The 26,128-nt window shown below is 39.0% G+C and overlaps 1 pseudogene; it reads left to right on the top strand.

Moving 5' to 3' along the window:
- Positions 1-3,596: 3,596 nt before the first annotated feature.
- Positions 3,597-13,594, top strand: LOC100767425 (annotated as a pseudogene).
- Positions 13,595-26,128: the final 12,534 nt, after the last annotated feature.

The raw sequence follows: 26,128 nt of genomic DNA, 5'->3' as shown, positions 1-26,128 counted from the left end.
GGAACACTCCTCCATTGCTGGTGGGAGTGTGAACTTGTAAGACCACTTTGGAAATCAGTATGGCGGTTGCTCAGAAAAATGGGAATCAATCTACCTCAAGATCCAGCCATTCCTCTCTTGGGTATATACCCAAATACTGCATGTCCATACAACAAGGACATATGTTCAACCATGTTCATAGCAGCATTGTTTGTAATAGCCAGAACCTGGAAGCAACCTAGATGCCCCTCAACTGAAGAATGGAAAGAGAAAATGTGGTACATTTATACAATGGAGTACTACTCAGCAGAAAAAAGCAATGGAATCTTGAAATTCGCAGGCAAATGGATGGAACTAGAAGAAACCATCCTGAGTGAGGTAACCCAATCACAAAAAGACAAATATGAGTCTTCATCCAGTGGCTGATGGAAGCAGAGACAGACATCCACAGAAATACACTGAGTTGAAATCTGGAACTTAGTTGAAGAGAGGGAGGAATGAAGAACGAAGGGGTCTGTACCTGGTTGGAGAAACCCACAGAAACAGTTGGCCTGAAAAAGGGAAAGCATATCGACCCCAGATGCTCTTTGGGAGGCCAGTACGGGACTAATCCAGCCCCCTGATCATGGATGCCAATGGGGAGGCCCCTGCACTCCTGGGAGCCTCTGGAAGTGGACTGGCGTTTTGCCCTGGTGGGTGGGGGGGACTTCGAGAGCCCATCCCACTTGAAGGGATTCGCTCTGTCTCTGAACACATGGGGAGGGGCCTAGGCCCAGCACAGGAAGATTTGGTGGACTTGGTGGAGCCCCGGTTGGGGGCCCTACCCTGCCTGGGGAGTGGCGGGTGGATGGGGTGGGGGGTAGGTTGGAGGTGGGGGAGAAGGAATGGGGGTGAGGGGAGGGAGAGGGAGAGGGGAAGTACATGTGAAACAAGCCTGTTCCCTAACTTGAATTATTATTATTAATAATAATAATAATAATAATAATAATAATAATAAGAGAAAAAAATATTATTCCACATGTGAGATATACCACATACTAGAACTTCCCATCCTATTTCAAGAAATAGTCATCAGTTCTTCCACAATTCCCGACTCAAGATATCAATAGCAGATTCCAAATGCCACATGTAAATTAAATGCTACGTAAGTATTTTTAGGGCTGGCAAATGACTCAGTAAGTATGCTTGATGCACAGGCTGACAACCTGAGTTTGATTCCTGGAACAACTGTAGGAGAGAATCAATTCACACATGTTTTCCTCTGACTTCTACATGTACATCATGGCATATGTGTGACCTGCACACAGAGAAAATAGTAATAGTAATAATATAATAATAATAATAATAATAATAATAATAAATTTAAATACCAGCATGCAAGAGACAGGGCCAGCCAATATTCTTTTTCTTTACTATTTTTTAGTTAGTATATATGATGGTAGTTTTCATGTAAACTTGACACAATCTATAACAATCTTGCAAAGAGTATAATTAAGCTTTGCCTATGTCGGGCTGGCCTATGGGCTGACTTTTGGGGATTGTCTTCATTATGTTAATTTGATACAGGAAGACCTAGTCAGAAAACAGGCAGCACCATTCCCTGCCTGGGTTTACGTTCTAAATTGCACGAGAGTAGAGAGAGCTAGCTGAGTGGTGGGCATGTGTGTATTCATCCACACTGTGCTTGACTGGATGTGCCTAGCTGCTTCAACTTACTACCTTGATGCAGGACCCAAAACAAACCCTTTCTACCCTGAGACGCATCTTGTCAGGTATTTTGTCAAAAACAAAACCAGGATAGCTTACAAAACAATGGAATTCATCAAGTCATGGTCACACGTGTTTGCTCATATACATACACTATGTAGATATGTTGAACTTTATTCATATTTGCTCCCAGTGTCCTCTCTGGTCCCTTCTCCCACTCCAATCAGTCCTCTTATTCACAAATCTAGAGTCTGCATATGAGCAAATATGTTCTTCAACATAGTTCACCTTCTACTTTCATGTCATATTACGTATTTTAATCTAGCTTTTTTTTCTGAATATGTCTCAGGTTGGTTAATATGATCTCTAGGTCATCCATTTGCCTACAAAGGATATAATGTAATTCTTTTTGACTGAATGCAATGTCATATTTTCTTGTCCATTCATTTGTTTGTTGCACATCTAAGCTTAACTGGCCAAAGCTCTAATGTTGCCCCTTGTCTCTGGCTATTACAGCCACAATTCCCCTGTCCTCAATACTTGTAAAGGGCTGTGGATCTATAGAATAAAATATAAGACTCTTGCACATTTCTGTAAATGTGTAAATCCTGATAAATGACAAGTATTAAAGTATATATCTATAACTGTTGTCTGAAAGAAATTGGAACCTTCTGCCCACTAGTACTGGTTGTTACAATGGAACTCATTTGAGACTAGCCACCAAACTAGCAAAGAAATTCTATATGATATATATATATAGATATAGATATATATAGATATATATAGATATATATAGATATATATAGATATATAGATATATAGATATATCCTACTTCTTGACATTTGGCTTCTAAGTACTTCTGTAATTCCTCATCCCTAATTAGAAATAAAGGGGAAGATTGTTCCTGAACCAACTGACCATATTATCTGCTCAGTGTTCTTGGTACTACTTCTCATGGAATCTTCAGATTCTATTGACCTACAAAGCCTTTATTCTACCTCTTTGGAAAGGCTGCCTGAACTTCATCCATAGATCTTGTTCTCGTTGCCTAACAGTCAAGAATTCACTCTATGCACAAAACATGAGTTAGTGTGCCATGGTTTTGTGCATACTTTACAGAAGGCCTTGAGGTTCCCAGGCCAAAGTCAAAAGATCTATGAGGTAGAGCAAATGAGACTACATCGAAAGAACTACCAGAGATGAACATTCAAGGATTGTGTAAGTGAAACCAGCATTTCCAAAGGAGCAGCTCCTTAAAATTTTCAGCCTATTTATCTCTTTAAATTTTTCAGCCTTTAATACCAGCACTCAGGAGGCAGAGGCAGGTGGATCTCTGTGAGTTGGAGACCAGCCTGGTCTACAAGAGCTACAGAGAAACCCTGTCTTGAAAGAAAAATTCAGCTTAAGTGCTAAATACCAGTTTAGTCTTACTCATTCCACAACCCTGCAAAAAAAATTATTACAGTGATAGTCATCACCACGGTATCAGTGGTTTCCTTCTACAAACTTCCCAGTTCTCACAATGAAGCATGAAAATCACCAGATAACATCTGCACCAATAGAGGGTTGCCTTGCAGGGGACTAACCAAAGCTCCAATGATCTGAGTCTTTTATCATCAGTAGTAAGCATATTGGCTCCTTGCTTCAAAGGAAGATACTATCTTTATATTCCAACTCTGTTTTCTGTACAAACATTCATGAAAGGATAGACCATAACAAAGCCACGTGTGCCTCTTCTCACATGATGTTCAGAAGTGTAAGTCCATAGAGAAATATGTGCTTCAAGCACTCATGCATATTTTATGTATGTGTGCATATATGAAACATATGTGTAACTACATGTGCTAATAACCCTTTCTGTATCCTGGACTTCTTTAAGGGAAACAATGATGAGTGATGTGAGAACTTAATGACGACCATCAATGTGAATTTCATCTTCCCTCCAAAGCTCCTGTCCCCACCCCGTGTGCTCCCAACTCCTTCCTTAGTGAGTGAAGAGGAAATGCAAAAAGCCTCTGGAGTAGACTCCTGATTCACCTACCTTTTCTTTTCCCTCTAGCCCACATCCCTGGGCAAGACATGTGCCTCAGTTTAAGAGCACAGGAGATCCCAGAAGGGCAACAGGGACAGAGAAAGGCTTGAGCCTCTGGAAATAGGACCAAAGAAAGAATAAAGCATGGTACAGTGTGGACTCTCAATGCCTGGAATACAAACCTGGAACCACTGGGGCAGGGGATAGGACACAGAGCTCCCCCTCCTCCCACCATATCTGCCAAGACAACAAATAAGTCCCTTGCAGCTTGGTAGTCTCTGGGTAAGAATAGTGATTGCTTGATCATTACCTTGTGGTACCAGTTACAGGACCACACTGGACAACTCCAACTCAAGTTGCTCCACAATGATTAACAGAAATGGGTTAATTAAAGTTATAAGAGCTAGTTAGAAACAAGCCTAAACTATTGGCCGAGCTTTCACGATTAATAAGAATTCTCCATGTGGTTATTTGTGAACAACTGCCGAGACACAGAAACTCCACCTACAAATACTTTTACTTTATCTCCAAAGACATTCCTAGGTGAAAGCCACTATCTCACCACCAATGCACAGCAGCAACTGAGGAGACAGCTACTGACACAGCGGTAGCTTACGTGGCCTTAACTGCTGTTCAGGACCAGTGTGTCTTACTCACCCCTTCCTTGAACCATGGGTATAAACGTCAATCTGGTGAGAAATAACTTCTTAGCATTACTGAAAACACAGGCTTGCTCTTATGCATCCTCTGTGAGTGTTTTGGGGAACCCAGGCCATGTAGAAACGTGTAGAACAAACCTTAAAGCTGATCTCTGTCAATATAAACAAGGACTGGATCAGCAGAAATGGAAAAGCAACATTAAGTAAGTGAGAACTTTTCAGAATGCCTGGGACTTGGTGGTGAGGTTTAGATGAGAGATACAAATAAGGGGGGGGGCAGTCTGGTAAAGGTGAAAATATGGACTAGCTGCTAGCAAATAGAAACAAGAGGCTACAAGATGGATCAACAAGGACTCTGCTTATATGAGACTGTACAGATACTTTTTTAAAATATTGTTTCTAAACGAGGAGGGTTGTATGTGCCTGTAATTCCAGCACTCGGGAAAATGAGCCAGTAGGATGAGTTCAGTGCCAACCTAGAGTCTTGCATACCACTCTCTCAAAACGTAGAGAAATAAAAATTATAATTTTTTTATTTTTAAAAAATAAGGAGCAATTGTTTGTTTGGAAGCAGCAGTTCTGAGGGTATAAGAGCCAGTTGTTTTTTGTTTTTTTTTTCACAGATTTCTTGCTGATGTCCAGACAGAGAAATTGCTATTACAAATCAAGAAATGCTTAAAATAGGTGTTTCACTAAATCCCTCGTCTTATAGCAGATTCTACCTACAATGGAGCCTGAGGCTGAAAAAAAGTGGTGAATTCTTTGATGTGAGCATGGAGTTCATGACATCAGTGGCAAACTTGGGTGGCACCCTGGTGTACCTTATTTTGACAAAGCTATCTGAAATCATCTGTTACTCCTAGAGCAGACTCACATTAGATCTTATCCTTTCTGTCCAGTCACATTTACACATGGTTACCCATCCTTCAATCACGTCAGCCAGTACACCAAAGGTCCATATGACCCCCAAGAACCCGAGATGCAGGGACTGAGCTCTCAAGTCTGTGGCTCAGGTGCTATGTTCAAGTGCACAGTGTCAGAATGAATTAAATTAGATAACACCACCTGTGTCTGCCACGGCATCAACTGCTTGCTTAGTAGGTGGAAGTCCTCATATTTTTTTTCCAAAATGTGATTTGTGTTGAGAATACCCACTAAAATGAACAGAGTAGGGGTTGGTTTCGTCCTCTGTCTTCACATCTTTATATTAAACACCACTGGAGAGATCGCTAACCTGACCGCAGCTGAAATGTCATATTTTACACTAAATACAGATTTCAAAGGAAATTTTGTTAAACACATAGTTTACTAGAGGTTACAAAATCCAAGAAGATAAAAATCCATGAGCACAAAATTTCAGTCTGAGGATGTAGCTCAGTTGACAGAAAAGTTGCCCATTGTGGATGGGCATTCGGTTTAGTCGTCAGCCACGTAAACCCACACGGTGGTGCACACCTTGAATTGCAGCACTCGGGAAATGGAGGCAAGAGGATGGGAGTTCAAGGTTATTCTCAGCTAGTTTGAGGCCAGCCTATATGAGTCCTTGTCTCAAATTTTAAAAAGTAAATGATCTCAAATATTTAAATGTAACAAGAAACAGTACTTTGAAATAATTGTAGAAGAATACAGATGCTAATTTGAAGGGGTATAATCACATTAAATGCTGTTATTTAAGTGTTTTGATACATTTTAGTTTCTGAAATACTTAAAAATTCAAGTTTTTATTACCTTCACAAATACACACACCACATTTCCGTTTTCCACTGTGTTAACGAAGAAAGAAATATGCTTAAAAAGATGACATTTCTCTGTATTACTCCTATGTCTAGAAGGCAAAATTGCAGATTTTAAAATTGTACAATATCATTCAAGTTGAAATTTAATACCAAGGATTCACCTAAAGTACCACAGATTGTACTCAGCACAAAACACAACTAAAACTGGCCTGTCCGAGGCTTGCTAGTGCAGTACGTGCATCAATGCACTTAGATTATGGCGGAGCACATCTTCTCTAAGTGATTGTTCTGACTTTAATCACAATTAATCGGGTAGAAGAGCGGAAATGAGCCCCTAAGATCAAAGTGAGCAGCAGGTGAGTCAATGAAAGATCAAAGTGAGCAAAAGAGAGTGCTTCCAAAAACGGGAAGCAAAAGAATCTTTTGGCACCGAGTAATAGAATCATCAAACTGAAAATATTTTAAATTACCTAATTTACCCTCCCCGAAGATTTCTCACAACACCCAATCTCAACTCAAAACAGAAAATATGGGCTCAAATGTGCTCTTTTTTAATTTTGCTTTATGCATATGGGTGTTTTGCAAGGGTGCATGTCTGTAAAACCACATGTATGCAGTACCCATGGAGCCAGAAAAAGGCATCAGATCCCCTGTGACTGGAGTTACGGACTGCTGTAAGCTAGTGACTAGGTGCTGGGAATCGAACCCAGAACCATGGCAAGAGCAGCTAGCACTCTTAAGTGCTGACATCTCTCCAGCCCCTCAAATGTACTTTTTATATTGAACCAAAATATAAAGCCTTCTGCAGGTAGGAGGAGAGAAGTGGCTCTGTCACTCTTGGCTGGATATCACAAAGCTACCTCTACCACCCAACTGTCCTCTAAGTCAATGGTTCCCTGATTTGGGTTACACTGAAGCCATCAAGGAAGCTTAACGCCATAAGGTGGAGTGCACATCAGCTAAGTTCTAATCCCCCTTATCTCAGGTGTTGCTTGGACATTGGAAACTGTAATGTCTCTCCTGTGCAACCAGAGTTGAGAATCATCATATTCAAAAAGAGTTTCCTTACTTACAATAGCTTTGATCCCTTCACCAAATACATCCTTCCTTCTTTCCTAGATGTTACCCACGTGACACAATTTCCAAATACCCTTACCTTACTTATCCTGAATGTTAGCCACTGTATAAATTTTTTTAATCCTCATCTAATGTATAGGGGTGTTTTGCTGCATGTGTGTCTGGAATTGGAGATGTAGTTGTGAGCCTCCATGTTGGTGCTGGTAATTGAACCAGGGTCTTCTGGAAGAGCAGTGTTGATTGCCAAGCCACCTCTCCCACGGTTGAACTTTACAGGTACAACCAACATGTTCTCCAGAGGACTTACCAATGGGAAATAACTTCTCATTCTTTGCTGTCTAAGTGAAGTTCATGTTGGAATAACCAGACAGCATTTGTGAGAGTACTATCAGTTTATTCTCACAATCCTTTACATGTGAGTCAGTTCTGGGCCATGAATCCTTAAATACCAGCAATGAAGTTTATTTCCTGATTTGCTTTTACCCCACATAGCTTTTATCCTATTAGCTTACTTTCATCCATCCCTATCTTACTAATTTCTAAATTAATTGTTATTTGATGTATACATATATATATATATATATATATATATATATATATATATTAGCCTAAGGCTGGTGTTAGTTTAAAAAAGTTAGCATACTTACCTTGAGCACAGACTCTGAAGGACACAAAAATACTCAAGAATCAATACAATGACATTTTGATGCAATAATTTAAAACTTAAAAATAATACAAATAAAATCCATAGGAAACAAAATTATCAAAATTGTAAATGTAACCTTTCTTTGTTTGTTTCATGACCTGGTGCTATCAGGCAATGGAAGAGTCATTTCTAAGCAGCATAAACTAGATCCATCAGTCCCCTGGATGTGTCTCAGTGAGTCTATTGGGGTAACAATGACATGAGACTTATGGACAAAGTAGTGTTTTATAACACTGTCATGATTTCTGTTTTCAATTTCTTGCTCCTTTTCTACTTTGTCCATAATATGGGAAGATATTTTGGTATGTGTATGAGGAACACACGTTTTCCCTTTTGCCTAGCACTTCAATAAGGTGCCTCATGGTACTAAAATAACAATTTTCTACCCTCCCAGATTCATTATTTGTAAATTAATACTCACAACAAATGCTGGCAAAGATGCAAGGAGAGAACCCTCATTCACTCTTGGGATTGCAAACTGGTACAGCCACTATGGAAATCAGTATAAAGAATTCTCAAAAAGCTAAAAAATAAATCTACCATATTACCTAGCTATATTACTCTTTGGTATATGCCCAAGGGACTCAACATCCTACTCCACACTTACTCAGCCATGTTCTTTGTAGTTCTATTCACAATAGCTTAGAAAAAGAAACCTAAAAGCAGAAATTTTGAGTCAGGTGTAGATTAGAAGAAAGGACATATAACAGGTAGGATTTTAGTTGGGGGGGTGGTAGAGGAGGAAGGGAGGGAGAAGGGAACTGGGATTGTCATGTAATTCAATCTTGTTTGTAATTCAAATATATAAAATTTAAAAAAATAAAAAAAGAAATAGAAACCTAAGTGTCCTTCAATCAACAAATGGATCGTGAAAATGTGGTGCATATAAACTTGGAATACTTTCCATCTGTAAAGAAAACTGAAATCATGAAATTTTCAGGTAAATGGATAGAACTGGAAAATATTATACTAAGCGAAGTCAGCCCAACACATGGAGACAAATGCTTTCTCTGGTTTGTTCTCTTCCATTTGTTGTCATGTTTTCTTAAACATGTCATCATGTTCCTAGCTCAAAATCTTCAGATTGAGTATATAACCTGGAGTAATTGCAGAAGCCAGAAAAGTAAAAAGAAACATGGTTGGAAAGGGAACTCAAGATAGGGGAATAGCAGGATATGAGTGATATAAAGGAGAAAATGTGGGGGCTTTAGCTTGTGAGATAGAGGAAAGACATTACAGAAGGAGTAGTAGGAGGGGAAATGCAGAAGCAAAAGGGAATGAAGGGTAAGCAGCACTAAAGACGTTCAAAATAGACATAGGAAAATACTATTTTATACTGACCTAAAATTACATATAATAACAATGGAGTACTACTCAGCAGAAAAAAAGCAATGGAATCTTGAAATTCGCAGGCAAATGGATGGAACTAGAAGAAACCATCCTGAGTGAGGTAACCCAGTCACAAAAAGACAAACATGGTATGTACTCACTCATATATGAATTTTAGACATAGAGCAAAGGATTACCAGCCTATATTCCTCTTCACCAAAGAAACTAGGAAACATGAAGGACTCTAAGGGAAAAATGGTCCCCAGGAATGGGAAGTGGCATGAACTCCTGAACTAATTGGGAGATGAGGGTAGGGGGTGGAGGGAGCTGCTACAATAAGAGCAAGAGAAGAGGAGTAGAGGAGAGGAAATGGAGGAGCAGAAATATTCAGTTTGGGGAAGAATAGAGGAGACAGAGCAGGATAAGAGATACCATATTAGAGGGAGCCACTATAGATCCGAGAAAAGATCTGGAACCAGGGAGATCTCCAGAGACCTACAAGGATGACACAATCTGACAATCTAGACAATGGTGGAGAGGATAACCTAAAAGCCCTTCCCCTAAAATGAGATTGATAACTTCTCTTTATGCCATCCTTGAGCCCTCATCCAGTGGCTGATGGAAGCAGAGACAGACATCCACAGATATACATTGAGCTGAAATCTGGAATTCAGTTGAAGAGAGAGAGGGAGGAATGAAGAGCGAAGGGGTCTGGAGAAACCTACAGAAACAGTTGGCCTGAACAAGGGAGAGCACATGGACCCCAGATGCTGTCTGGGAGGCCAGTACAAGACTGATCCAGACCCCTGAACATGGATGTCAATAAGGAGGCCTCTGCACTCCAGGGAGCCTTTGGTGGTGGATTAGTATTTTTTCCCTGGTTCAAGAAGGGACTTTGAGAGCCCATCCCACGAGAAGGGTTACACTCTGGCCCTGGACACATGGGGAAGGGCCCTGGACCAGCACAGGAAGATTTAGTGGACTTTGCAGAGCCCCAGTTGAGGGCCCTACCCTGCGCTGGGAGTGGTGGGTGGAGGGGGTGGGGGGTAGGTTAGGGGTGGGGTGAGGGAGGGAGAGGGAGAAGGGACTTACATGTGAAACAAGCTTGTTCCCTAACTAGAACTAATAAATAAATTTAAAAAATAAAAAAATTACATATAATACATATAAGCATATACATTTATTTATGAAGTTACACTACTTGCATGAGAAATCTCCAAGAAATATAGGATATTACTGTAGCCCTTGGTTGCCCCGAAGAAAATGAATATAAGTTCCTATTACTAAATATGCCTCATACTTTGGACACAGGACTTGGAGTAATTGATCTTGATCTGATCCATAAACCTACTCCCAATACTAGCTTTTATAGGACCAGAAGATGCTATGAAAGCTACCCAGCTGTAACACCTATAAACCACCTCAATGGCCACTATGGCAAGATACCCCTAAAGGAGCAATAGTAACATTCATATATTGGTGGAAGCCAACAGCTCTCTAACTGAACTTAAGACTCAATAAACAGAGGGGAAACGATGTCTAGTACTAGAGACCTAGCCAATTACTGAGGCTATGGATTGTGGAGGAGAACATACTACTGCCACATCACAGGACCATAATAATTCCTAACTGCATGTAAAAACATCTTTATACCTCAAGAAAGTGTAGTTCGCATTTCTCATCAAAGAAGTTTCTCTCTTCAGAAAACAGAGACCATTACAGAAAACCACAACTAGTCATGGGATGCCCAGCTCCACTAGATTCATCTATAATACAGCTCCTATGCTAAGTCCTAAGAAACATTTCAGAAGAATGGGAAGGTTGTAAGAGGAGGAAGACCAGAAAGTCTCTGCAATAATGTGCCCCCTACAAATGACCGGGATGCTCCATCCATAAAACTTCAACCAAAAGTATGGCTCTGAAACAAAATCTGAACAATGGCAATACCAGTTGACTTTCTGTTGTGATTTGATTGAGAACAGCCTCTATAAGTGCATATGTTTGAATGCTTGGCCCCAAGTTGGTGGAACTGTTTAATAAGGATTAGTAGATGTGATCTTATTGGAGAAGGTGTGTCACTGGGGGTAGGCTTTGAAGCTTTAAATGCATGCACTGTTATGATAAATCTTTCCACCAAAAGCCGCCTGAGCCCCACCGCCATGTGTGAGCTTTATGCCAGCTGCCCGCCTGAGTTAGGGCCCAAATGAATACACGGAAACTTATTAGGTACAATGCTGCTTGGCCAATGACTAGGATTCTCATCTGTTAGCTCAGTCTTAATTATCTTTTTTTTTTCTTTTTTCGAGACAGAGTTTCCCTGTGACTTTGGAGGCCGTCCTGGAACTAGCTCTTGTAGACCAGGCTGGTCTCGAACTCACAGAGATCCGCCTGCCTCTGCCTCCTGAGTGCTGGTATTAAAGGCTGAAAAATTTAAAGTGCTGGGATTAAAGGTGTGCGCCACCAATGCCCAGCTCAGTCTTAATTATCTTAAATCTATATATTTTATAAGACTTATCTTATCGGACGCCTTGTTGGCGCCCCTCCTTGCCCAGTGGCTCATATCCTGCCGCTGGAGGAAGCGAACGGGGAAAAAGGGCTCTTCCTGTTTCTCCTTCACTTAAATATGAGTCTCCTTGCTATGTCACTTCCTGCCTGGATCATCACTTCTCTACTACATTTCCCAGAATCCTCTTTGACTCCTAGTCCTGCCTAACTTGCCGTTTCATTGGCCAAACAGTATTTTATTTAACAGTCAATAAGATAAACATACAAAGAAGTACATTCCCCATCAGTGCACCATTCTACTTAGCTCTCATTCTCTGTCTAGTGACTGTGGATCAGAGGTAAACTGCTGTCATGGTCCCCTCCATGATGATCATGGACTTAGCTAACCTTCTGAAACTGTAAGCAAGCCTCAATGAAATGCTTTCTTTTACAAGTTGCCTTGGTAGTAGTGTCTCTTCACAGCAATAGAAAAGCAACTAAGAGGGATAAATGTAGTACAGTTAATCTTAGAGGCAGTGCTGAAGAACATACAAAACACCCTACTACCCACATCAACATAAGTATCCAGATGTGGCCAATGTAGACATGGAGGTTAACAGCATGCAGCAAATCTGTGTCAGTGCCAGTGAAGTTCAAGCTGTGCATAGCTCAACCAAATAACCTCAAAGGCTAAGTGGGGATTTGCCAATCTCCAAGCCAAGTGTACAGGAAAATTTAGAGGATTTGAATTCACACTTACAGTAGTAGGTGAATCTGGACTTGGAAAGTCAACATTAGTCAACTCATTGCTCCTCACAGATTTGTATTCACCAAAGTATCTGATCATCATAGAATAAAGAAGACTGTACAGGTGAAGAAATCCAAAGTTTTACAAAGAGGGTGGTGTTCAGTTGCTGCTAACCACAGTTGATAGCCCAGGGTTTTGAGATGCAGTAAATAATAGCAATTGCTGAAAGCCTGTTATCAATACCTGATAGCAGGGTGCCGTGTTCTTTGTACTTCATTGCTCCTACATGACATGGACTTAAACCACTGGATACTGAGTTTATGAAACACTTGCATGAAAAAGTGCATATCATCCCACTAATTGCCAAAACAGACACACTCACACTAGAGGAATGGCAACAGTTTACAAGACAGATAATAAAAGAAACCAAGGACATTACATTAAAATATATAAATTTCCAGAAACAGATGATGAAAAAGAAAGTAAGACAGTAAAGTACAATTTACCTCTTACTGTGGTAGGTAGTAATACTATCATCAAAGCTAATGTCAAAAGAGTCAGAGGAAGGCTTGGGGTGTGACTGAAGTTAAATAATGGTGAAGATTATAATTTTACCATTCTAAGAAATACATTAATAAGAACACACATGCAAGACGTTACTAATAATGTCCACTATGAGAACTACAGGAGCAAAAAACTAGCAGTGATGACTTACAATAGAGCTGATAACAGCAAGAATAAAAGGTGGCTTATTAAGAGCCCTCTGGTACAGATGGGAGAAGAAAGAAGGGAATATGTAACCAAGATGAAGAAAATGAAGATAAAACAGGTTTTTGAGATGACGGTCAAAGAAAAAGTTCAAAACCTGAAGGATTCAGAAACAGAGGGCCAGAAATGCCAGGAGCAAGTGAAAAGGAATTTAGAAGTACAAAGAATTAGAGGGAAGACATCATCAGTTTGAAGACAGAAAAGCAAACTGGGATGCTCAGCAACATATTTTAGAGCAACGGAACTCTTCAAGAACATTGGAAAAGAGAAAGAAGAAAGGCATGATCTTTTTAAATCTATTGACCACCACTTATGTGTTAATTGCCAATATGCCAATTTGGACATTGGTGTTTGCCAAATCCATTTGACCAATTCACACCAATTTTATCCATAATGATGGATTTAATGGCATGGCAAAAATTATTTTTTGTTGTTGTTCTCAAAGGAGAGTAAGATGCCTTGAATTGTCTTAGGTGTTGTATACTTAGAAATTAACAGCTATCAGTCTGGGGTTCATGAGCTCCCCTTTGTTCAGATCAGCTGTTTCTGTGGGTTTCTCCAGCCTGGTGTGTACTCAGTCATATATGGGTTTTAGACATAGTGTAAATGATTACCAGCCTACAATCCACACCACAGAGAAGCTATGAAACAAGGAGGACCCTAAGAAAGACATACATGGTCCCCCAGAGAAGGGGAAAGGAACAAGATCTCCTGAGCTAATTTGGAGGGGAGAGGGAGTTAGGAGAAAGAGAGGGGGAGAAAAGAGGGGAGGGGGACATGAGAGGGCTGCTCAACTCTTTATTAGACCATCAGGTGTTTTAGACAGGAAAAGAACCACAGCTTCACCGAGCAACAAATGCAACATAAAAGAATGCAACACATCTTTGCATCATTAAACAAATGTTCTATAACATAAACAAATGTAACGTATCTTAAAATAATATTCTACAATAGGGTGGAGCTTTTCTTTTGTCCTTACTGCCCACTCCCAAATAAACACACAGAAACACACTAATTACAAAATGTTTGGGCTATTGTTCAGGGTAACTATTAACTAGCTCTTACAACTTAAATTAACCCATTTCTATCAATCTATATTTTGCTTCCCAGTGCCTGGCTTGTCTCTCTGTCGACTCTGCCCCCTCTTCATCCAAATCCTCAGTTTGATTGTTCCACCTAACCTTATCCTGCCTTGACATAGGCCAAACAGTTTTTATTAGCCAATGGGAGTAATAGATATTCACAGAATACAGAAGGATTATCCCCTAGCATCTCTCCCTTTCTGTCTAATCAAAAAGGAAGGTTTCAACTTTAACATAGTAAAATTACTATGTTATTTGTTATTGACAACAAAACAGTTATCAAGCAAGAATTACTGTTACTATATCCAGTCTATTTGTATTTGACAAAATTAGAGAAAATACTTAATTATCTATCCTATCTTGGTGAGTTTAAAGATTTATATTTAATTTCTCTTTTTATCATAACTAATAAAAACTATAATTATAACCATCTAATCTTCAACTCTATCAAAGACCTGAGAAGGAAATAATATTACCTGAGCAGGAAATGCAAGCAAGTGACTTCCAAAAATGTGACAAGTGACAGAAACAGCTGGCTGCCTAGACAGTCACCCAAGCTTTCTCTGTAATGTGGGGCATCTATCTTTGTCCTACAGGCCTAGCATATCTGACAGATTTTTCTGTGAAGCAGGGAATTCTGAATAGCTATCCTACCTCTTCTTAGCAAAGCTCTGCAGTCACCTTTCTTGTATCCTGATGATCCAGTTTGGACAGTAACTGTCAGCAATTGAGGCAAGGTCAGTTTCTTTACCCACATGGATAGCTTTTTCCATAAAGAAAATAAACTCCATATAGAGTTGCTTTCTGTCCATCATCTTCTCTGGAGGAGACATGTCTCACTGTCATGAAAAGTCTAAGTTATTAAAACATTTTAAATGTCATATTCTCTAGGTCTTTGAAGTGTTTGAAGAATACCTATCTATCTGAAATGTATCTTTGTATGTCCAGAAAACCCAACATGCCTATAATTTTGACTATTACAGATAACAACTGTATTTTCGTAATTTTGTATTTCTTAATTATACCTTACATTTTAATTGAACTATATAAACACAATGCCTTAAACAAGAGTAGAAATATACATACAGTACAACAAAATTAACTTTATAACTTGTTTAATAATTCACTTCACATCCAAGATAAATGTTAGAAAGCTTACAGTGTTCTGTAATTTGTATTGTCTCTATACTTCTCACCTACATAGAGAAAAAATTACTAATGATTTTATTTACTTCCTTACAGCAACCCCTCTACAAGAAGTTTTTTCTCCAGAGTAACACACAGACTCAAGATGTAGAAGCTATAGAACATCACACCTTTAAGAGAAACAATAAAGTATTTTCTATCGACTGCAGATGGTCAGACTCAAAGATGAGTCAGTGATTTCTCTAAAACTAGGAATGTCTAAGCAAAAGATTACATCATTTCGGTGATATATCCCAGATGATATTCTAAAGAATAAGAGAAGGTAAAGTTGGCTAAAATTGCAAGTTTTATATGAAATATGTGTTGATACCATACAGAATTAGAGGAGAAAGAGCATCAGAGGAACCTGTGTTCTGTTGCTCTAAGAGTCTTGCCAGCTCTGGAACACTGTGAGCAGAATCATAAATTTCTACAGAAAGAAATCAGTGGCCCTTGCAGCTTGTTTGTTTGTTACCTTGAGAGAAGAAAGACACTTGGGAAAGAAAAATCTACTTATTTTCATGATTTCTAATCCGAGTCAAACATACAGCTGGAATAGCCCCAGCTTCTTTCTAACCAAGCCCACACACATCTAATTGTCTACCCTGAGAATTCGCTCTTTCTTCCTACATTACCTTTTGAACTGTAAATTCCATGAGCTGACATGTAGAGTAAGACATCATGTTATTCTCTCTGTTCCAAGACTGCTTATTTCTTACCACAGAGGGAAAATTGGAAGTCATGCTTGTCTCCACGATTCATTGAACAAATTGTATTTAGAGACAACAATAAAATATTAATAAATCCTACAGGACAAAAAAGTATTTACAGAGATCCAAGGGGAGTCAACTAAAAAGAGGTGTTGGGGTTTTGCTAGGTGATCTTTGGCTCTTGGAGAAAGAATTTTCAGCCCAGATGACAAAAGTTCATTTAAACTATATTTCTAGACAGAATTATGTGCATTATGGATTTATGTTGATAGTCAATAGTATGGTTTCTTAATATTATTTTATACTCCTTCCTCCTTCTGTATTCACATTCCTCTCCCCTCCCTAAAGAATCCTCTTCCCAATGTCCCCAGTCAGATCACTTGGACCCTGCCATTCCCATCTCTACTGCTTCACAATTCCCTCAATCTGATGTAGTCCCTTTTTCCTTGTCTGGTTTCTGCAATTACTCCAGAGTATGTATTCACATCTGAAGATTTGGAGCTAGGAGCCTCTGATGAGAGAGAACATGTGACATTTGTCTTCCTAGATCTGAATTATGTCACTTAATACAATCTTTTCCAGTTCCATCTGTTTATCTGCTGAGTTCATGGTTTCATTTTTTTCTTTACAGCTGAATAATAGTTCATAATGTATGTATAACACATTTTCATTATCCATTTATTGGTTGAAGGACATTTAGGTTGCTTTCATTTCCTAGCTATTATGAATAGATCATCAATGAATGTGACATGAGTGTATTGCTGAAGTAAAGGTAAAGTATTGCTTTAGTAGGATGTCAGTTTTTGCCATATGCCACGGAATAGTGTATCTTGGGTCATATGGGAGGTTTATTTTTAGCTTTCTGAGAATTCTCTACACTTATTTTCATAGTGGCTGCACCAGTTTAACATCTCAGGACATTGAATGAGGATTTTCTCTTTACTGCATCACCTCCAGCATTTGTTGTGAGATGTTTTGTTGATCTTGGCCATTCTGACTGGGATAAAATGAAATCTCAAAGTTGTTTTGATTTGCATTTTCCTGATGACTAGTAACAGTGAAAGTTTTGTGATATTTCTTAGCTATTTTTTTTTCCTTCTCCTGAGAACTCTCCATTTAGGTCCCATTTTTCAAACAGGTAATTTGCAGTTTTTTGTTTTGTTTTTTCAGTCTTTGTTTCTTGAGTTCTTTATATATGCTGTGTATTAATCCTCACTCACATGTATAACTGATAAAGATTCTCTCCCATTCTCTAGGATTTCTTTTCACCTAGTTGATTGTTTCTTTAGCTGTCTATAAGCCTTTTAGTTTTATGAAGTTCCACGTGTCAGTTGTCATTTGTTGACCTTAATTCTTGGGATAATGAAGTCCTATTCAGAAACTCCTTTCCTTCACCTACACTATAGAGGGCACTGCCTATGTTTTCTTCTAGCAGTTTAGGTGCTTCAGGTGTCATGTTTAAGTCTATTTGATGTTAGGTTTTTGTGAAAGGTGATATACACAAGTAACATTACACAAACTGAGCAAGTTATATTTAGGAATATATGTGTGTACATACATATATGCATTAACAATGAAAAGAGAGGACATTCATTTGAAAAAGAGCAAGAAGTGGTATGTGTGAGGCTTTGGAGGGGGAAAAGAAAGGGATAGATGAAATAATTATACCGTAATCTTAAAAACAAAGAAAAAAGAGAATACTCAAAGGTTTAAATGGTTACTGTTGAATATCAATTGACTTACCTACTGACTATGGTTAAGCAGAGGTGGAGCTCTTCTATCCCTGGGTTTTTTTCTTCTTTAAGATTAATTTCCAGGATATAATTAACATAAACTTTATCTTCTATTATAATGGAAAACCACAACCGTGTTTTTTCAGAAGTGATGTAAGTTCGTAATGGAGGGAGCTAAGTGTTTAGCCAATTGATCTGTCTTTAGGACCTGTCTATTGTTGGAAAGTTAAGAGTCTGGTAGAGGTAATTACAAGACGTTCACATTGTGGAGTCTGCTTGCTGGATTTAAAGATTATCTGGAAACACCAATCCCTGGGAGCTATCACTCCACCTCATTAGATTTCCTGAATTAAGGAGACTACTTATAATCACGCCATCTCTCTCCATGAGAATCTAATTGTCACCCTGTCTCAGCATGTCCAAACTGCTGAGCCAACAAAGTTTAGAATAACAAAATGTAAAATTAACTTTTGAATTAAATCCTCAAGTGAAGTCGGGAGATAGGAAAGGAACAATCCCACTCTTTTTCTGTGGTGTGATGGGAACAGTAACTTTGAGCTTGTTTTCTATCTCAAATTCGAGACAAAGATTTCCATGCTTATCATTGATCCCTCTTCTTCCACCTTTTTTTGTCAGTAAATCTTGTCAGACAGGTTTTTCCAACTATCTCAGTTCTGTCCTCTACAATGCATCCTATCACACAGAGGCTTTAGCCATTCACACACAATGCTGCAATTCCTCAGCCTTGCAAAAGCTCTTTTGACCTGGATGCCTATACAGACACATACTTACAGATTTCTGTGTGGTGATATATTGTTTATGATTTATTAAGACCACTGGAGATCAAAATAGCAAAACAGCCATACCAGTTAGCTATAGAAGCTAGGTGGTGATGGTACACACCTTTAATCCCAGGAGTCGGGGATTAAGAGATATCGGTTAGTTCCAGGCCACACTGACTACACAGAATTGATCCAGTCCTAAAAGAAACAGCTCACACAAAGGTGATCACAGCACCTGGGATCACATGCCTTTAATCCCAGCACTAGGGAGGTGGAGACAGGAGTGATATGGCTGGGCAGAGAGAGGAATAAAAGTAGGAAGAGACTGGAACTGAGAGATTTTGCCTCTGAGGATTCATGGAGAGACTGGATTGCCATTTCAGCTGGGTAGAGGTAAGATCTACTGGCTTGGCTGCTTTGCTTCTCTGATCTTCAGCTTGAAGCTTGAACCCCAATATCAGTCTCTGGGTCTTTTATTTATCGAGTTACATTTCTAAGACGAATTCATTCTACAGCTCACTTTAAACTACTTCAGAGATTCTAAAAATGACCTCTAGCTATGTCTTCTCAAGTGAGACTGACAGTTTGCTGGAAACATTCACTCTTTGAGTTTATGACTCCATAAGAAAGTTATACTTTCTCCATAAGTAACAGAAATAGTGATTTTAATATTAAAGTTATCTATTAAATCAGTGGTTATGTGGCCACCCACTCCTTTGCCATAATGCCAAACCTGAAATGCCCTGCCTCCTGAAATGAAGAAATTTATGAACAAGAAGTTATCATTGAAGTTAAATGGTAGCAGATATGGACAAAGAATACTACGGGGCTTTGATCCCTTTATGAACTTGTGATTGGTGAGTGTGCAGAGATGGCACATAGCAGGCAACAGAATAACACTAAATAATTATTTGGAAATTAAAAGAAATAACTCCTTGGAAATTAATGCAAAAGTCAAAACAACTAAGTTGTAGATCTCCTGAATTTAGACAAATTCCTTCACTGCATTAATTGCATTTTTGGAATAAAAGAAAAAAAAACAGGGCAGGGACTATTAATCAGTGGTAAAGCACAGGCCCACCATGCTCAAGGCCCTAGTGTCAGTCCCCAGAACCAGGAAAATGCCAGAGGTTTCTTGCATACTAGTCCCCAAGACACAATGCAGCATGACTTCCAAAAGTTTTTCTCACTTCCTCTAAAGAAATGAAAAATGTTTTATTTTTTTAAGATTTTTATTTATTTATTTATTTATATTATGTATTTTATTTATGTATTATGTATGCAAGAATCATTCTGCTTCCATACATATCTGCACACCAGAAGAGGGCACCAGATCTCATAACAGATGATTGTGAGCCACCATGTGGTTGCTGGGAATTGAACTCAGGACCTCTGGAAGAGCAGTCAGTGCTCTTAACCTCTGAGCCATCTCTCCAGCCCCTGAAAATGTTTTAAATACTTCCTTTCATAATCTGGCTGAAAATAAAATATTCTCACTCAAGATGCAACATTTGCAACCTTTTTGCTATAAAACACTGTTGAGAAGAAAGTTAACTATAATGTAGGAATGGCTGTGTCATGGTCATGCTGTCTGACTTAATGCTGATTACATCAAGCAATACAATCGGTTAGTATTGATGACAAACAATGGTTTATTTAAAAAAATCCTTTCTTATGTTGAATGGTCTTCATTTTAATCACTCAGTTATGACTTGATTGCTGGACATTTTAAAAAACAAATGTGTCCAAGAAGAAGCTGGAAATGGATCCCTCTAAACCCAATTCTAAAAACTGAGGCAGTGGGCAGCACACTAGAATTGACCCTGTTGGTGGGGGCACAGGTGAGCCAGCCCTGAGGGCATGAGAGCAGGAAAGCTGACTCTGCCCACCTCAACCCCACCCCCCAGGCCATGTGGTGGCATGAGTGAGGGAAAGATGCTCACCATCCTGCCCCTTGCCACCTGCTGCAGGTGGGAGAGCTGGTCCTGCCCCTCACCAACTGCAGCACTCGGGAAAGAGGGCCCTGCACCTCACCTAGGCAACACAGTAGAGCTGGCCCTGGTGGTATGAGTGCAGGTGAACTAAATGCCAGGGCAAGAGAGCAAGGAAACTGTACTCCCTCCTTGATGCCTAGTGCATTGGGTGAGCCAGCCTGGGCAGTTCTGGAGAGCTCTCCGGAGTGAAAACAATAAGGGAAATGTAGAGGGCTGACCAACCCAGCTACCACCCAGGCCCAGAACCAGGACTACAAGGTAGCCACCCCAACACCCACCTCATCTATGAACTGCTGGAGCATGTGAAGGGGCCGGACCTGCAGATCCAAAGCTGCAAGATCTCCAAGGCAACAACAGGATATCCAAGAGGAGTCCCGGTGAGGGCACAGTATCGAGGGTGTAGCAGAAGCCAGAGGCCTAGAACCAGACCAATGACTCATTGCAATGAACACTTACAAGTAAAGATGTATGGACTAAAGTGTACACTGTGTGACTCACTGGGCCACACTACAGCTTCCATGCTGAGATTTTGGGGGTGGGGGCGGTTGTTTTGGTTTTGGTTTGGTTTGGTTTGGGTTTGGTTTGGTTTGGTTCCGTTTGGGTTTGGGTTTGTTTGCTTTTTGTTTGTTTGGGGTTTTGGTTTTTCTTTTAAATTGTATTTTATTGGGAGGGAGAGATTGCAAGGACAGAGGGTGGGTTCAAAGACAGGGAGATGAATGGGATCAGGATTCATGATGTGACATCCACAAAGAATCAATTAAAAAGTTAAAAAGAAAAGAAAAAGCTAAGGCAGGAAAATCATGAGTTCAAAGGCAATTTATACTACATAATGAGAGGCTGTCTATATGACAATCAATCTGAAAGTCCAACAATGGCCAAGTGATTAAAATAGATAATGTAAATTGGAGATATACTCAAATAGACTAATGCAGTTGTACAAAAATGTTTGGTTTTCAATATAATATAATGCAATAACCCCACTGATATAAAAAAACATACATTTATAAACAAAATGTAAGCACCCATTAGCTTTTAACTTTACATGATCTTCCATACATAGGTAAACACAGGTTTGTTTATGAATAGATATGGGTTGTAGTATGCTTACATATCTACATGATTTTCCATGTGTTTGCTTTATATGTTGGAGTTGAAATTACTGGTGCTTCTTTCATTTTTGTTCCAATTTTAAATTTATTTTTTATTTTCCACATATTGCACAGTGAATATTATGTTAATTGTGTAAGTAAATAGAGGATTTTATAAACCCATATAGCTTAAAGTTTGCAACCATTTTTCTTGTGTAGCATACCAGATACAGGAACCTGCTGGCATAGATTATTTTCAGAGACATGAAAACTACACAAGTATCTGTGCTAAATTAATGATTTTTCTACCTTCTATTTGTTTTTATCAATAATGAAATCACATGCTAGTATTTATGTGAAGCAGTTATTTTGTTATATTAATCAAAAATGAGAATGACAATGCAGTGTGTCAGGAGTGCTTTTAGGCACAGTCTAAATTACATGCACAAGTTCTCAGTGTCCATTATCTAAAACATTAGTGGCCAGAAGGATTTCAGACTTCAGAGTTTTGTCAGGCTCTGAAATATTTCATTTACATAATGAGGCAACTAGGGAATGGAACCCAAGTTTAAACATGGCACTCTCATTTTTCATATATTCCTTATACCCATAGCCTCAAGGATATTCTATGTAATATTTTCAGTAATTTTGTACACAAAACAAAGTTTCATGATGTATGATTTTTTCCCACTGGGATCATCACTTTTTGGCACCCATAAAGTTTCAAGTTTGGCCGCATTTTGAATTTTAGATACTAAAACATTTGACAGAAGAGAGGAGAATGGTACTGAACTCAAAATCAAATGTTCCCACTTGAAATCTTAGTCTATTACTTATAGTGCTTCCATGTTTTCCTGTGACCAATATATACCAAACAATCCACTATGCTCTCTCTCCTCCAAATTCTTCAGATGTTGTTTATGTAACACATTTAGAATTCAATCCAACATTTGCCTATGCTGGCCTTTTGTTTTTCATATGTTCTAGACCACATTTTCCAAAGATACCACAAACAAAGCAAGGTCAAGATAATATTATGCATGAGTTGCTTACACAATACTGTGTGCAGAGCTGGCCAGTTCCATTGGTACAAGCATGAGAAGACGGTATCTTCACAATGGAGCTTGTTCAGTTACACTCAAATCATAGGAGATGCCAGTTCCTCTTAATCCTTCCCTCTTCCTTGATACACTGCTCCATTACATCCTGAAAGCTAGCCACCAAGGTTTATTCTTTTATTTGGCCACTTTGTTGTGCCTCACTCATTCCTGAGTCTGATCACCAAGGTCCAACTATCAAAACATCAAGGTCCAGCAATCAAAATTCATTATTTTGACTAACCTACATTACTTTGACTAACCTAATTAAAATACCCAATCAGAACTTACCAACACATCCTAACTCATTCTTACACAGACCTCCCCATTTTTCCCTATAAAATTAACACCTTGCAAAGAAAGCTGTTTGCTGCTGTTTCTGCCCAAATACAATTCAGCCACCTTGTCTCTTTGCCTTGCTTAATAAAGGATCTCTTTGTTTTTGGTTTGTGCTTGGAAATTGGTGTTTGGGTGTGGTCTGTGCCCAATCCAGAGTCCAGAAGGGAGCACCCTGAAGTGCATGGGTCCCTTCAATTATGTTTTATCTGATTGTGTACTTTTTGCTTAATTAAGCATGGAATGTGTTATTTAGGAAGCTATGAAAATCAAAACTAAAAGATAAATTTAAAACAGGTTTTCTTGACATTTGTTTTGAATAATATGGGGTCACTAAAATACTGTTTTTAAAAATGGGGATGACTGGGAGATAGTGTTTGTGTTAGGCCCAATTGTGATGATTACCAATATCACAAAAGAGGGATGGGGTGAAATGGTTCCATGGCTAAAAGCACCTGTCTATCAAGCCCAAATGACATGAATTTGATTGACAGAAACCAGAAAGAAGAAGGAAAGAACCAGCTCATGAAATTTGTCCCTTGACCACTGTGTGTGTACATACGTGTGCACATGTGTGTGTATCCACACACAAAATAAAGTTAGTTTTTCAAGAAGAAGATGATGATGGTTTCTTTTCTTCTTTTTTATTTTATTTATTTATTTTTTATTAGTTCAAATTAGGAACAAGCTTGCTTCACATGTCAATCCATTCTCCCTCTCCCTCTCCCTCTCCCTCCCCTCCCCCCAAACCAACTCCCTACCTGCTCCCCACCTCATCCACCCTCCGCTCCCCAGGGAGGGTAGGGCCCTCCATTGGGGATCCCCAAAGTCCACCACAGATAATGATGGTTTCTATGGTAAAATAAGAATGAAATTTGTTGACTATCTCAGCAATTCTTGGGGATTCACATTGAAACACTGAGTAAATGAACTGAATTTTGACTTAGTATAGGGTTTCTCAACAAAATTAATTAACATTTAATCTCATCTATCAAACATACTTTAGGGAATGCAGATTGTAAAACTCATAATTCCATTTCCAAACCTCTGAAAGGTCAGACCAACTATTACACTTCATTGTCAGGTTTCTACCATATGGTTTAGGGGTTAATTAAAGCAAATTAACAACCTAAGTCTGTTGGGTCTACGGTTCTCCTTTGGGATCTGTTGTGCAAGTCTTCCTAATCTTCAACATATAGGGAACCAACTATAAAATTTATATATCTTGAAGTTCTTTTTTTTACTTTTTCTTTCTTTATTGTTAGGTACAACATAAAAATACATACAGCAGGAAATGGAAATCTTCTTGGATTTCTAAAACTAAAACAGAGTTCTCAAAAACATTTTTTTTCTGATACATATCTTGAAGTTCTTAACCAAGAGTCATTTCATTTGCACATTTTGGGCTGGCAGCCTTTCATTGACTCATGTTTCTCAGATGTTTTCTGCTTTTCTCAGGCTCAACTTTAGAAAGGGAATACTTAAAATATTCTACCCAAGAATTCGTCCATCGACACCAAAGGAAATTACCCAGTGATACTGCTCTCTCTCTCTCTCTCTCTCTCTCTCTCTCTCTCTCTCTCTCTCTCACACACACACACACACACACACACACACACACACACACACACACAGAGCGCAATGGAAAAAAACATCTATTTTGATAAAGAACAAAACCTCCTGGCCATACTTAAAACATTAAAATCTGATTTGCAGCTGCTTCTATTGCTCTGCAGAAACAGAAAGGCAGTAAAAGCATAGAGCTAGAATAAGGTTCTGGATGCCATAGCAACGGCATATTCCATGATGGCATTATGTACCACCTGGCATGCTCCTGACTAAAGTGTAATATTTGTCTCAAGATTAACCAAAATGGGACAAAACATAGACATAAAACAACTATCACATTAAAGCAACCTACCAGTTGGAGCATGAGGCATCAATCATTTTTATTTTCCTAATAATGTCTTTTGTGCTACCAGATGTTAGCACCATATCAAGATTTATTAGTAGAGCCAAACTTTAAAGTATTCAAAAAAGTAAAAGAAAAAATGTGTATTATAGACCTGCTAAGAAGACCTTACTGAAATGTATCTCAGTAAGAAATGCTAGCTAAACCTTCAGTTTATGTAATCAACTCAAGGCTAAAATAGAAGATACATAAAGGAAGACTGGCTACAACCTTCGACTACACAATGTGTCACTACTCTCCTGTCTTCAAACACAGTGCTTTTGTAGCAGAGATACATGGCATTTTACAGTATTAGTACTGAGCCAACCACAAAACAAGCGTCTTGATAATTTCTATCTTCTTATCAAAAATAGGTTTAGATAATCTACCCAAGTAGAGAAGTGTGAACTTAAATTTAAATATTGGTATGTATTCAATAAGCATCTATTCACTGAGAATGTATTCTACATAGAATACTACAAATGTTGTGGGGCATACATACATTGTCTTTCAGCAAATGTTTCTGACTTTCTCCTTTTAGAGTATATGGAGTTCCTGGATGGAGTCTCTATGATGACAGTAGGGTAATCTAATTACAGGGGAAGGCCAGTTCAAGCACCCTCTTCACTATTGCTAGGAGTCTTAGCTCGGGTCATCCTTGTGGATTCCTGGGAATTCCCCTAGCATTAGCTGGGGAGCCTGGATGGGACCTAACTGTAGCTTGGACTGTTTGAGGGACCCCTGACAGTGGGACTGGGATCTATCCCTGGTGTATAAGCTGGCTTTTTTTTTGGAGCTTCCCTATGGTGGGATGCCTTGCTCAACATTGATGCAACAGAGATCCTGCCTCAACTTAATGTGCCAGTCCACTTGTTGACTCCCCATGGTAGGCCTTACTCTTCTGGATGGGGGAGTGATTGAGAGGGAGGTGGGGGAGTGAGAGA

The sequence above is a fragment of the Cricetulus griseus genome, chromosome 2, assembly GCF_003668045.3.
Source record: "Cricetulus griseus strain 17A/GY chromosome 2, alternate assembly CriGri-PICRH-1.0, whole genome shotgun sequence".
Lineage (NCBI taxonomy): Eukaryota > Metazoa > Chordata > Mammalia > Rodentia > Cricetidae > Cricetulus > Cricetulus griseus.
This window is presented reverse-complemented; position numbering and strand designations above follow the sequence as displayed.